This window comes from Antechinus flavipes, chromosome 1 (genome assembly GCF_016432865.1).
Source record: "Antechinus flavipes isolate AdamAnt ecotype Samford, QLD, Australia chromosome 1, AdamAnt_v2, whole genome shotgun sequence".
Classification (NCBI taxonomy): domain Eukaryota; kingdom Metazoa; phylum Chordata; class Mammalia; order Dasyuromorphia; family Dasyuridae; genus Antechinus; species Antechinus flavipes.
Genome location: NC_067398.1, coordinates 42806455 through 42821331, shown reverse-complemented (window position 1 = coordinate 42821331; position 14877 = coordinate 42806455). Strand labels below are relative to the sequence as shown.

Below are 14877 nucleotides of genomic sequence, written 5' to 3'. Positions count from 1 at the left end.
GATGAGGTTATTTTTAATTACAACTTCTTTTAATTCTTTTCTTTAAGCAGGTCTCCTATAGCTCAAGGAAACACTGTTAGCCTCTAAGCTAATTATTGCAAATCTTTGAAAGTAATCAAGTCAAATCTTCTACTTCATAAATCAGCTCAAAGCCCTTTGACTTTGTTGGTATGAGACTCTCCTTCCTTGGGGAATGCAATCTAACTATAGTTTGTAGTCTTAGAGAGATGTCTGGAGTTCCAAGAGGTTCAATGATCTCCTATGGCACTGAGCCATACAGATAGTGAGCCTTAGAATGAGATATTCATGATTCAACATCCAGGATCTTGTCTGCTCCACAGTGATACTTCACAGGCATTTCTGGTAGAGTATTTAAATATTTAGAAATTTTAATAATTAGGATTGACTTTTTCCATTATGAGTTGAAACCAGCGAGCTTTTATGGTATGTAGTACATTTCAAAATCACAACATTCAATAGTTTTGGGTGGGGGGAACCTAAATATAGTGTGATTTTGTTTTGGTTTTTTATTATAGCTTTTTATTTACAAAACACATACATGGGTAATTTACCTTTGCAAAAACTTCTGTTCTAACTTTTTACCTCCTCCCTATCCCCTCCCCTAGATAGCAGGTAGTCCAATACATGTTAAATATGTATAACATATTTATAGTTATTTTGCTGCACAAGAAAAATCAGATCTAGAAAGAAAGAAAAAAAACTGAGAAGGAAAACAAAAATGCAAGCAAACAATAACAGAAAGAGGGGAAATGCTATGTTGTGGTCCACATTCAATTCTCACAGTCCTTTCTCTGGGTGTAGCTGATTTTCTTCTTTATTAAACAATTGGAACTGGTTTGAATCATCTTATTGATGAAGAGAGCCACGTCCATCAGAATTGATCATCATATAACCTTGTTGTTGCCGTGTATAATGATCTCCTGGTTCTGCATATTTCACTTAGCATCAATTCATGTAAGTCTCTCCAGGCCTCCCTGAAATCATCCTGCTGATTCTTTCTTATACAACAATAATATTCCATAATATTCATATGCCACAATTTATTCAGCCATTCTCCAATTGATGGGCATCCATTCATTTTCCAGCTTCTAGCCACTACAAACAGGGCTGCCACAAACATTTTGGCACATACAGGTCCCTTTCCCTTCTTTAGTATCTCTTTGGGGTATAAGCCCAGTAGAAACACTGCTGGATCAAAGGGTATGCACAGTTTGATAACTTTTTGGGCATAATTCCAGATTGCTCTCCAGAATGGTTGGATTTGTTCACAACTCCACCAACTATCAGTGTCCCAGTTTTCCCACATCCCCTCCAACATTCAGCATTATCTTTTCCTGTCATCTTAGCCAATGTGAGGAGTGTGTAGTGGAATGTCAGAGTTGTCTTAATTTGCATTTTTCTGTTCAATAGTGACTTGGAGTACCTTTTCATATGACTAGAAATAGTTTCAATTTCTTCATCTCAAAACTGTCTGTTCATATCCTTTGACCATTTATCAATAGGAGAATGGCTTGATTTCTTATAAATCTGAGTTACTTCTCTACATATTTTGGAAATGAGGCCTTTATCAGAACCTTTGAATGTAAAAATGTTTTCCCAGTTTATTGCTTCCCTTCCAATCTTGTCTGTGCTAGTTTTGTTTGTACAAAAACTTTTAACTTAATATAATCAAAATTTTCTATTTTGTGATCAATAATGCTCTCTAGTTCTTCTTTGGACACAAATTCCTTCCTCCTCCAGAGGTCTGAGAGATAAACTATCCTATGTTCTTCTAATTTATTCATAATCTCATTCTTTATGTCTAGATCATGAACCCATTTTGACAGTGTTAAGTGTGGGTCAATGCCTTGTTTCTGCCATACTAGTTTCCAATTTTCCCAGAAGTTTTTGTCAAATAGTGAATTCTTATCCCAAAAGCTGGGGTCTTTGGGTTTGTCAAACACTAGATTGCTATAGTTATTGACTATTTCGTACTGTGAATCTAACCTATTCCACTGATCAACTAGTTTATTTCTTAGCCAGTACCAAATGGTTTTGATGATCTCTTGGATGAAACTATTAATTGTGTCTATGATTTGCTGTTTCACCCATTCATTCTTTAGGATGAGATTATTTAGTTTCCAATTACTTTTTGATCTATTTTCCCCTGGCTTTTTATTGAATGTTGTTTTTATTACATCATGATCTAAAAAGAATGCATTTACTATTTGTGCCTTTCTGCATTTGATTTTGAGTTTCTTTATGTCCTAATATATGGTATTTTTTGTATAGGTTCCATGAATACAGTGTGATTTTGAATTGCATCAGCACCTCACTGTCTGAAGATTTCTATCTAGCCATAAGCAATTATAAAAAGTGGAATTAAGGCCGCTGAGAAAGTCACTACCAAGAAGGTAATCCGTCAGATATTTTAACAACTTTGGTAGATAAATGACAGAGCCCATGAGTTCTGAAATCCTAATTTAATTCTTTCTCTAGTAAATAACCAAGGGGCTATCCCTCATACACAGTGATGACACACTTTTAGCAATATCCATCACTAATAGCATTATCTTTGAAAGAGATGCTGATGCCCATTAGAACACCTTTCTTTTCCCACTAGCAAGGAAGAATTTATATTCATCTCTGCAGCCCTTTTTATCTAAGTCCCCTTTGGCAACAGCATACACAGTCAAGTAGATGGCCAGAGTGAGTAAAGTCAAGGCTTCAATCAGAAAATCTAGGTCAGGAAATTTCTTTTCGTTTTTTTTTTGCAATTAGCAAAGTGATTTTTTTTTTAAAAAGCTAACTGATCCAAGTGGGGAGAAATGAATTCTATGATGTGGTCAAACTTGCCTTGCTCATGCACAAGGAACACTTAGAAGCCTGACACAATACTCCAGAAGAGACAGGTACAGGCCTGGACTAGGCTGGAGGCAAGCCATATGAATAGAGAGAAAGAGATGAATAAGAGAAGTTGTATAAGTATGACAAGATTTGGCCATTGGTACGTGACAATATGATGAGGTGAAAGAGAGGAAGGAGCTAAGAAGGACCCTGAGGCTGAATATCTGCGTGAAAGGAAGGTTTGGAGGTACCCTCAACAAAACAGGCAAGTTCTGAAGGGAAGCAGGGTTTGAGGGGGTAAAAAAGTAAGGATTTGTGATGCATATTGCAAAATATCATGTCTGCTCAACCTGAACAACTCAGAAAGAAAAGGGGTGATTTGGAGTTCCTACTCATCAGTGACTAGTCTGGCACCAGAGGCTTGCCTGCCTTAAGCATATGACACTAAGGCTGCAAATCTGAGGGAATGGAAAGTCCTTTGACTTTCATGATGAGGTTCATGATCTTTTTATCTTCCACCCAATCAAAATCCTAGTAGTTAGTTATTGTCCACAGATCTCCAGGTCACTCTCCCTCCTTCCTCAATGACTTCAGTACCTGGGTCACAATTTTTCCCTCCTCCTCAACTCCTACTCTTATACCAGGAGGCTTCAATAATCACAACAACTCTCTCTCAAACCCCCTAAGCACTCAGTTCCTCAACTTAATCACTTCCCATAACCTACTTTTCCACCCCATTTTAGCTGCACACAAAGATGGTCATAGCCTCCTTCTTGCCAAACTCACAAATGTATCACTTTCACATTTACAAATTCTGAAATAACCTTATATTCTGCCCTCTGCCTCCCTAACAAACCCTACTATTTATCTACACAGAGACCTCTGATCTTCTAATTTCAGTTCTCTCCTATTTTCTTTTCCCCATAAAGACTCCATGTTAACTCTGTACTCCTTCTCTTTTGAATTCCTGTTTCCCTTATCATTGTACCCATTGCACCCAGCCAAGCCTCAGCCTTGGATAACTCCCACCATTCACAGAGACTTCTCAGGGTTTTTTCTGGACTCTCTTTTCTTCTCTCTTGGTGATCTCATCCATTCTGGGAGATTTAATTACCATCTCTCTGCTAAGGATTCTCAAATCCACCTATTCTATTCTCTGCTGATAAACAATCTTGTATCTTCTATTGTCTTTCAGATATCTCCAACTGAATATCCAGAAGATATCTTAAAATCAACAAATCCAAAACAGAGCTCATTATCTTTTCCTTTAAGTCCTCTTCTCATAAAATTTTCCTATTATTGTCAATGGCAAAGCCTTCTTCTCAGGCTTACAGTCTCAGAATCCTCTTCAGTTCATTATCTTACACACACACACCACACAACCCCTATTTGATTCCATTTGATGCTATCTTCATAACATTTTTGATCCTGTTCTCATCCTCTATTGTACCAGGTTGCCAATTGTTGTGCCCATCTCAAGTCTTTCCCCACTCCAGTACATCTTGTGTTAAGCCACTGAAGTGATTTTTCTAAAGTGCAGATCTGACCATGTTGTCCCCTACTTGATAAACTTCAGTGGTCTCCTATCATTTCCAACATCAAATAAAAAAATCCTCTGCTTGAAATTCAAAGCCTTTCATAACTTAGACCTCTCCTACCTTCCCAGTCTTCTTGCATCTCATCTCTCATGATGTGCTCTTCTCACTGGTCTCTTGTCTGTTCCAGGAACAATACACTCTTTCTTTTAGTCTTACACATTTTCTTTGGATGTCTCCCATAGCTGGAACTTACTCCTTCCTCAGATCTACCTATTAGCTTCTCAGCTAAAATCCCAGGTAAAATCTTACCTTCTACAGGAAGCCTTTCCCAGCCCCACTTAACTCTAGTGCTTCCTTCTGTTGATTATTTCCTATTTATCCAGTATAGAGCTTATTTATTTCTATTTACTTGGATGTTGTCTCCCCCATTAGATTATGAGTTCTTTGAGGGAAGGGACCGCCTTTTTCTCCCCTCTTTTTTTAGCCCCAGCATTTAGGACAATACCTGGAACACTGTCGGTGTTTAATACATTTTTACCAACTGATGGATAGAGGGATGGAGGGAGGGAGGGATAGGAACTGCATGTGCAACATACGGGGGCCATTTTCCTAATGGCACCTGTCACAGAGGGTACAGGAATGCCTAGAAGATGGTTAGCTTATAAATGCCCTGAGGTTGAGATGCCTATTACATAAGGGGAAGAGAAATGGTTTGGGAACTTAAACAGAGAAGGAAAGGATCAGTCTGAGGAATTATTGGAGAATAAGGGCAAACATAGATTTGGTTGTGTTGGAAATGGCTCCCATAAGGGAGAAACAATGAGATATAGTGAAACATAGAAACAGTGAGATACACCTTTTAGGGTTAATCAGATCCCATCTTGAAGGCCAAAACCCCCAAGAAGTCCCTAAACCCAAAATGGACACTACTACTCTAACAAAATGAGCTAAATCCACACAGGAAATATGAAGAATGTCTTCCAAAAAAGTCAGGTGTGGGGAAAAAGCAAGCAATATAACGTATACAAAATGAAACCATTCTGCTAATGATACTGTTTTATAAAAATTGATTGGAACCATAGAATCTCAGAAATAGAAGAAGAAATGGTACAAATCCTTTAATTTAACTCTCATTTTAGAGATGAAGAAATGAACCCCAGAAAGGTCCAGCTGCATATTCAAAGTCTCACATTTGCTGAACAGTAGAGTCATGGTTAGAATGACTAATCCATGGTTCCTTCATTGACTTTAAACTGCCTCAAGCCCCATACAATATGGGATAGTGGAATGAATTCTGGATTTAGAGGCTGAGTACATGAATACTCTGCCAATTAAATATCTTGATAATCCCAGACAAAACACTTCCCTCCTTCTGGGACTTAGTTCTCTCGCCTATAAAATGAAGGGGTTGAACTAGATGACCTCTAAGTATACAGATTTTTTAAAAAGGAGGCATAGAGAGGTTACTTGGATAATAGTTGGCATTGGTCATTATTTTTACCTTAAAACAGGTCATATGTTAAAATTAAATCCAAGCAATTGCATGCAAAGAAAAAAAAACTCAAAACAAATAAAAATTTCTCCTTTAAGATGGACATTGTGAATTTAAAGATGCCAAGAAATATAAATGATATCTAGCTCCAGCGCTGAAGTCACTTCTCTGAGTTTCAAATTTCTCATCCATTAACTAAATTGTCTCTTCCAAGCTCCAACCAAATGATCCCATGATCTTTTCCATCTCTAAGGTGCTATGGCATCTGTCAGTGTACTTTCCTTTATTGCTACTCAAGTGGAAATAAAAATATTTTATCTACTTGAGAAAACATGATACATGATTACTAATCTTTTTTTCTAAACCCTCAAGTTTTCATGGAGGAGCCAAAAAAAAAATGATCTTACATCTGAATGGCAACTTAAGGTTTTCAAAATATGTTCCCTGAATTATCATGTTCATTTCCCCCCAAAAACCATGGGAATGAGAAAAAGTAGAGTAAGAACCATCATATCCATTCTGGAGCTAAGGAAGCCAAATCTCAGAGATGTAAAAGTAATGACCAAAGCCACCTGTTTAGCCAAGTAACCTTATTTAACTCAAACCTTGCTAAACCTCAAGATCTATAAAATGAGGAGAAGGGGGCTGGGAAGAAGGAGAGAACATGTCTTCCCTGATAAAACCTACTACTATATCAAGCAGATAGAACATAGATTTTTAACATAGGATCACAGACCTCCCTCAAGAAATCCATGAATTTGAATAAGGAAAAAAATACATTTTTATTTTCTCTAAATATTGGTTTCCTAGGTATTAAAATCCTAGATATTTTATGCATTTTAAAAGCATGAATCTGTCCATGAATTTCACCAGACTGCCAAAGGGGGCCCTGATACACACACAAAAAAAATCATTAAAAACACTTGATATGAGAAAGTACTCATACACATTTATTCACAAGTGCTTGGGAAACATTTATCAATTGATAAATTTAGCTTTGGAATGGGAGTAGGGGGGTCAGTCCATATGTACAGGTAAACTACAGGAGACCTCAATGAAAGATAACTAAAATTTTCACATTAGACCCAACATACACAATATCTGTTTTTTATACAGCAATTAAAGAAGGGGAAATGAAATACTGGCTTACAACTATCAGTAACTATAGTTAGCAAAAGTGAGGGCAGATTTAAAAAGAAGACCACATCAGTCACCACCCCATTCACGCCCTTTGAATATTCCTTGAAATTAAACTGAATATTAGCGTAGTTTAAGCCATTGCAACCTAAGGTCTATGTAAATATATGAGATGCTAATTTATTTGTAACAGAACCAAATTAGCTGCACTGATTTTGCCCTGTCTCCACAGTTGCTTAGCAACTGACATCAAGACAAAAATTCAATTAAGGGAATAGTATTCAACCTAACCTTCAGAAATACTACAAAATGGCAACTCTTCACTGTCCCTTGTCATCTGGGTGTCAATGAAGCACAAAATTAAAGTTTGAACTGGTAGCAAGACTCTATATGCTAAGCAGACATCCAATGGTTTTAAATAATATAGTTAAGCCCAGGCAAATAATCTTCAACAGCCACTACAAAGAAGAGCTTGTATGACAAAGTGTTATTATTATAATCCTTTGAGAAAGAAAATAAACTAAGGTTCCCCCAAAAAACTTCCTTGGGAATCTTCTTAAATTCCAATATTTGCCATATTTGAGTAGCATAAAAGCTTTTAACTGAATAAAGTGGTTTTGTTAAGTGTTAATGGAAGTATGGGCTGGGAACCAGACAAAATAGCAGGGTAGGCAGAGTGGAGCCGCACGTGTTCCAAACTGCTCTTCAGAACTTGGATGGAACAAGATAAGTTTGATGTGCCAAGTGATCAACACTTAACTGAGCATCCAGTGTGTTAAAATATGTACCAGATGAGGACTTAAGGTACATCTGTGGAAGAGGGAATGGGAATAGAAGAAATCCTTTTTCAGCACCACCATCTGACCTGTCCTCCAATCTACCCCATAAACTTTCATCTAATATAGAAATGGCAAAGGGAGGGAAAAAGGAGGACTCAAAAGTCAGTCACATTAAGGAATGAACCTGAGGAGGAAATAAAAGCAAAAAAAAAAAAAAAAAAAAGGCTGATGCATGCCTCTTTCTCTCTGAACCTTCACTCCCTCTTGCATTTCAAATAATATATTAAACACCACCCAGCTGTTGGACAGCAGATCCATGGTCCAAATATAAAAGAGTCATTGACATGAAATGCTGCGGTCAACTGGAGATACCCAAGAAAATCAGCAGGGGAGTACACTGGCCATCTGGCCAGTCTGATTTTCTATATGGCATCTATCAGAATTTAGAGAAAATATTTATTTGAAAGTTTAAAAAAAGGAAACTATTTTTTCTTAATTCACCTTTATAAGGAGGTGCTAGTTTTTATTGGAGGGAAACATTACATTGTTTTTCATTACAAATCTTTTTTAAACCTCCCTAAAATCTATCACCACACTTGAAATCAAGCCAAGCATACCAAATCAGAGAGGGGCTGGCCATGATGCATTCTGGGCAGATGTTTGAATTTCAAATGAAAAGCATCTATCTTTAAGGACAGTTATATCACCTTTTGCTTAGTTACACATATATCGCATTCTCAGGCTCAATACAGTCAAGGAACCAACAAACTTTATTATGCACCCCAGATACCCTGTTCCAGGTTATCCTGGACACTGGGATACAAGGACAAAAACAAATAAAAAAATCTCTGTTCTCAAGGACCTTATATTCTACTGAGGGAATAGACATTTACTTATATTATTATATACAAAATAAAAACAATGTAATTTAGAACAAAGTAAAGGAAGCAAGGCACTAGCAAGTGGGGAAATTAGACTCGACCAGGTAGAAAATGGTACTTGAGTTGTATCTTGAAGGCAATAAAAGATTCTGAAGTAGAAATGAAAAAGTAATCCCTGTGAAAATAACAGAGAGAAGTCCACTTTGGCTATGCCATTGAATATGGAAAAGGGAGGAATATATTATGAAGTTGGTAGAAAAAAGTTGGAGAGAAGTTGTGAAGCACTTTAAAAATCTAATCAAGAATTTATATTTTGTTCCAGGTTAATAGGGATCCATTGGAGTTTATTGAGTAAGGAGATAACAATGTGAGATTTACACTTAAGGAAAATCTCATTGGCAGCTGTGTGGAAGATGGAATGGAGCAAGGAGAAATTCAGATGGACAAATTAGGAAGCTATTATGAAAGTCCAGCTGGGAAGTGCTAAGAGGAATAAAGATAGTTTTTTCAAAGGTCAGCTGGAAAAGTGAAGAAATATATAATCCAATAACTTGAGGGACTAGTGGGATCTAATGATAGCTTATGGATGTGCAAAAGGAAGAGACAGTGAGGGTGGAATGGTGTCAAGGGCTTTTGAGATAAAGATATGGGACAAGAATGAGTTCTCAGCATGGACCTTCTATCTTGTCCACATGTAATAAAAGGGAAACTAAAAGTTTAGCCTCAAGAAATTAGAATCAGAGCTATACAATGAAATGCCAGGGTGAAAATTTATATAGACTTTAAAGAAAAATATTAAATTCTACATGCAGACAAGGAAGTTAGAGAGAAATCACATTTTTTGACAGAGAGGGACCAAAAAGAGACATAGAACCCCCACTTTTGGAGCAAAAGTAGAGAAAGTTTTTAAAAACACCCATTCACACAGACATGGAAAGCTTGGGAGTTGAGGAGTGGGAGGAGCAAGAGAAAGCATCTCGAAGACTCCTATTAAAATGAAGAGTAGGAATAAAGTTGAATTCTGAGGCAGTTTAAGGTTTCTCAGAAGAAAGGTGGCAATATGTCATTAATGGAAAGACAAGACTGCATGTCAAGTGCCCTGAGTACCAATCTCAGATCCATTACTGACTAGTTGAATGGCTTTGAGTAAAATTCCAACAATTCTCTGGGCCACAGAGTTCCCAACTGGAAAATGACGGGGTACAACCAGATGCTATCTTTCTGAGGTAGGGCCTTTCCAGTTCCAATATTCTTAGATGTTATGAATTAAATTAATTCAGGAATCCTAAAATGGCTATTAGGGAAATTAAGATCTGTAATTAAGCATGACATAAGCCTCTGGGTTTATTGAGAATATGTTTGACAGACAAAATATTTTTGTATTTTAAAAAATATCATTTATTGATATTTTCTCTTTTTATATTACAGTGATTTCCTTTTCTCTCCTCCTCCTCCTCCTCCTCTCCTAGAACATTCTTATTAAAAAGAAAAGTAATTTGGCAGAAGCACCAGATATAGTATAAACAAATCTGACAATGTATGCAACATTTTAATCCAATAGCCCCAATGTTGTTATTGTTTGTCCTTTATGCCGAAGAGCACCAATGACATCATGGGAGATGTCTCCACTCATGTGCAAATTGGATTTAAGTGAACTCGAATCGCAAAGTCATCAGCCTCATTTTTTCTACCGCATCATCAAAATCCAATAGCAGCACAAAAGTCAAGATGAATGGTGATGTCTCAGAATGCAATGATTGACCTTGGATCTTCAATGTGTGACCATACTTTAAGCATTCCACAACACCTGCTTCAGCTACGTTCATGGCTGTTGTGACAGTTTCTCTCATCCACCCATTCCTCCAGGAAAAGTGTACATTTGCTTGAGGCAGACATCCCCCTGACTCACCAACAGGGTTGAGATCAATCAGTTACCCTTAACCTGGTATAGTCTGCCTGCTAAGACAATTTACCAGGATATGGCATTTGTGCATCCCCGTGCTGGATGAAGGAAGAGGAAATAGAGGAAAGCTTGTTTAATATGATCAATTCTCCAGAAATTTTGCTGGATTTCCAATCATTCAAATTTGGCTTTTTTTAATGATCTTTGAATGTATGTGATTGCAATCCATGCATATGCTTAGAAATCCTGTTTATTTCATTCTCATCAATGAATACAAATGCTTCTCATTAATCCTTGCTTACTGAATAATAATAATATGAAGTCAACATAATATAGGTTTTTCAACATTTCCTCAATGGATAGGCACCTAACATTTCTAGTACTTTGCTACCACAAAAAGCACTAGTGTGAATATTTTGGTACATTTTGGATCTTTGTCTCTATCTTTAAACTGTGTAAGATATATATCCAATAATGAAATTGAAGGATCAAATACTATGGATGGTTTTAGAAACTTTTTTCACATAATTTCAATTCCAATAGCATATCAGACTGTTTATCTCCCCAGAGCTTCCCTAATATTAACTCTTTTTTGGTCATTTTCCTCCAATTTGGGAAGTATGAATTATAATTTCAGAGTTATTTTAATTTGCATTTTTCTTATTAGTGATGATTTAGAACATGTTTTCCAGTAATGACATCAAGCTTGGAATTCTTTTGTGATTTTTTTTTTAATATCTTTGATCATTGATGATGTACTGAAAATGTTTCATGGTGTTCATGTCAAACCTTGTATCATAAATGTTGGGGATACAAAAGAAAAGCCCCAAACCACAGTCCTTGTTCTCAAATAACTCACAGTTTAATTAGAGAGACAAGTACACAGACACAAGATATAAACAAATAAATCAGAAATAACCACAGAGAGAAGATACTAACACTAAGGTAGCTTGGAATGGCTTCTTGTAGAAGGGAGATTTTAATTGGGATTCAAAAGAGAAATGACGAGGCAGAGATTTCTAGGCTTAGAGGACATACTGGAAAATGGAATATGATATACAAGAAATAACAAGGAAATCACTGGATCTCAAAATAAGTTGAATGGAGTAGCGTATAACAAGACTAGAAAGTGAGGAAGGGGTCATGTCATGGAAGATTTTGAATACCAGAGGATTTTATATTGACATTTTATATCAGTGATATTTGATGCAAATATTTCCTCCATTAAAAGATTTCTCATGTTATTCTATTTTATTTATTTTATTATATAAAAGATTTTTAATTTAATATGATCTAAATTTTATTTTTTAAATTCTCTATTCTCCTTGATCCCATGTTGGGTTCTTCCCCTAGAAAAAGTTGTGATATACTATGTTTGAAGATTTACAATGCAATATGCTCACATCAACTCTGTGAAGCAGGGACAGAAAGAACCATTAGATGCATTTCACAAATGAGGAAAATGAGGTTCAGAAAGATAAAATTTTATTTGGCCAGTCTTGCTGTTAAGTGGAAAAACCAAGATGCACATTCAGGTTTCCTGATTCCATGTTTGGGGCTCTTCCTAGCGCACTTATTAATCACCTATTATTTGCAACCTGCAGAAAAGGGAAAAGACTAGTTTTGGAACAATAAGTAAAAACCAGTTGAAGACCTTACAGATTCACAGATTCTCAAGAGGATAGATAAGGCAGAGTAGACAGCAGAGGGATTGTTCTGGCTAAATCCTGATGATGGCATTTTTAAGTGAAGTGGAATTTTCAGTGTTACACTGCCAACCAAACTTTTCATGGACCTATTTACATGCCATAGAAGTTTTATTCAGAGGCCAAGGTCAAGAGTGGGGAGTGATGTGGTAGGAGAGAGGGGTTGCAAAAGAATTTTATATAATCTGGCTCCATCCTTTGCCTTGTCTAGAAAAACAAAACAGAAAACTGCAAATGAATACTATTTTATCTACTTTGTCTCATTTTCATTCTTTAAAACCTCATTTTAAAAAAAAGAACTGTGAAAAGTTGTATAAATATGTAGATCAATGTCACTTCTGTATTCATATCACAGGGGTCACAAATAACCCAAAGGGATCACAATATCAAATGAAGATTGCTGACAAAGTCAACAGGTAATTAGGATCATAGGCTTCAGAACTAGGGAAGACACCAAGTGTCCATTACATATTCAGTGTGGAGTGCAGAGAGAGCTGACCTTGAATAAGAAGAGCAAGGTGAAAGTTCTACCCCATATTGACTGTGTGACCATGGGCAGACCAGGTCAACCCATTAACTGGAAGTATCCACAAAATCTTTGTCCTTTATCAATCTTCTTTTCTCCCTTCATACCAGAGGTTAACTTTTTTACTGCATAACATGGATGTCCCTTTCATAGTCTGGTGAAGTCTATGTATCCCTTCTCAGAATAACATTTTAAATAAAAAAGACATAGGATTACAAAAGAATATCAATAATTTTGAAGTAAGGATCTAATTTTTCCCATTCATATCCATAGGGTAACTAAAACCTACCCACAGCACACTCCACATTATCTCACTTCCTGAGTGAGCTCCATTATCAGTTCTCATGGAATATCAACTATCATCTTTATGTAGATATTATCTTATCTATATATCCAGCCCTAATCTCTCTTCTGAGCTCCAGGTATATTTTGTCATTTCTAATTCAAATGTACAAAACACAATTCATTATTTGTTCCCCAAAACACTTCCCTGTTTTTAACTTTGGTTGCTAGGGAAGGTACCATTAGGACCCAGTCATCCAGCCTCATAAATTTCATACCATCTTTAACTCTTTCTTTATACTCACCAAACATACCCAATGTGCTGTCTAGTCTAGTCCTCATCTTTACAAAATCTCTCAAGACTGATTTCTCTCCATGAATACAGCCATCATTCTAGTACAGGCCCTCAACACTTCTTCCCTAGACTATTAAACAGTATTCTCTAATTGGTATCCATGTCTCAGTTTCTCCCCACTCCAATCCATTCTCCACTCAACTGCTAAATGATTTTTCTCAAGTGCAAATTAGATCATTTCCCCCTTCCCCTTACTCAATAAATTCCAGTGGCTCCCTATATATTATTATCAGAATCAAATGTAAAATCCTCAGTTTGTCTTTTAAAGCTCCTCATAGATCCTCTTCACATAATCATGAATGAGCTACAATGATTCACTTGCTCTTCCTCCAACTCAGTTTTTTCATGTCCCTAATCAATACATTTGTACCTGCTGTGTTCTATGACTGGCATGCTCTCCCTGTTTACCTCAGACTGCAGCTTCCCTGCCTTTCTTCAAGACTCAGATCCTTCTTTCTGCAGGAAACATGGAAGCTTCTGAGGTCACCAAGACAAAATGTAGGGAGGAAAAAAACCCCAGAGTATCCCCAAAATGGAACAAAGGCTTTAGAGCTGAAAGTTCTTTTGGACTCCTTTTCCAGATGAGGAAAACGAGAAGCAGAAACATCTAGTTACTTGCTCTAGGACAAACAGGTAAAAAGTGGCAGAGCCAGGATTTGACCCTGGTCTTCCAACTGAAAAAGCCAAGGTTCTTTCCATCTCAATGCAGTGAGGAAACATTGACTATAGGCAAGCAGGCAAAACAAGAAATGTGCTGGACACAGGGAAAGGCAAAAATAAAATCCCTGCCCTCAAGGAGTTCACATTCTAATGGAGAAAACAAGCAAGCAACCATGTTCGTTCCTTGGAAATCAAAATTCCTCCAATAAAGAGGGAAAAGTGGGGAGAGGGAATGCCAGCAAGAAGGAGAGGAGATTAGTATAGAAGGGGAAAAAGGCAAACATCCTAGGTCCCTACAGAAGCAGTAGTCAGAAGACTGGGAGGTGGGTTTCCACACTGCTCACACTCCAGATTGGCTTTCCCTGCTGAATAACCTCAAGGAGGTTTAATATAACTTCTATTCCCTGGCTTACAGCCTAATCCCCTTAAAGCTTGTTCCACTAGGAGGCCTAGAGAAAGTCAGCGTTGAGGTGGGAGTAGGGGAGATGGCAGGCAGAGGGGGAGCACAGAAAGATACATATGAATTTTGGTTGTTAAAAAATTCATTTTTAACATTAGTTTTAATCTTAATATTTAAAAACATGATACATTTTTAAAAGTTCTAAAATATGACTGAAACAGTAGCTACCACTTAGACCTGAACAATGTATTCCATATTGAAAGTACTTTCACAAATACTGTTTTATTAGATCCTGACAACAGACCTTTAAGGTAGGTAAAGGGGAGTATATGTTATTTCCATTTTGCAGATGAGCAAAGCAAAGCTCATAA

General features: G+C 36.8%; 1 protein-coding gene across 10 annotated transcripts in view; it reads right to left on the bottom strand.

The window, feature by feature from the left end:
• ITPR1 (inositol 1,4,5-trisphosphate receptor type 1) overlaps positions 1 to 14877 on the bottom strand; it is a 390069-nt gene that overhangs the window by 236435 nt on the left and 138757 nt on the right. The window lies entirely within an intron of this gene.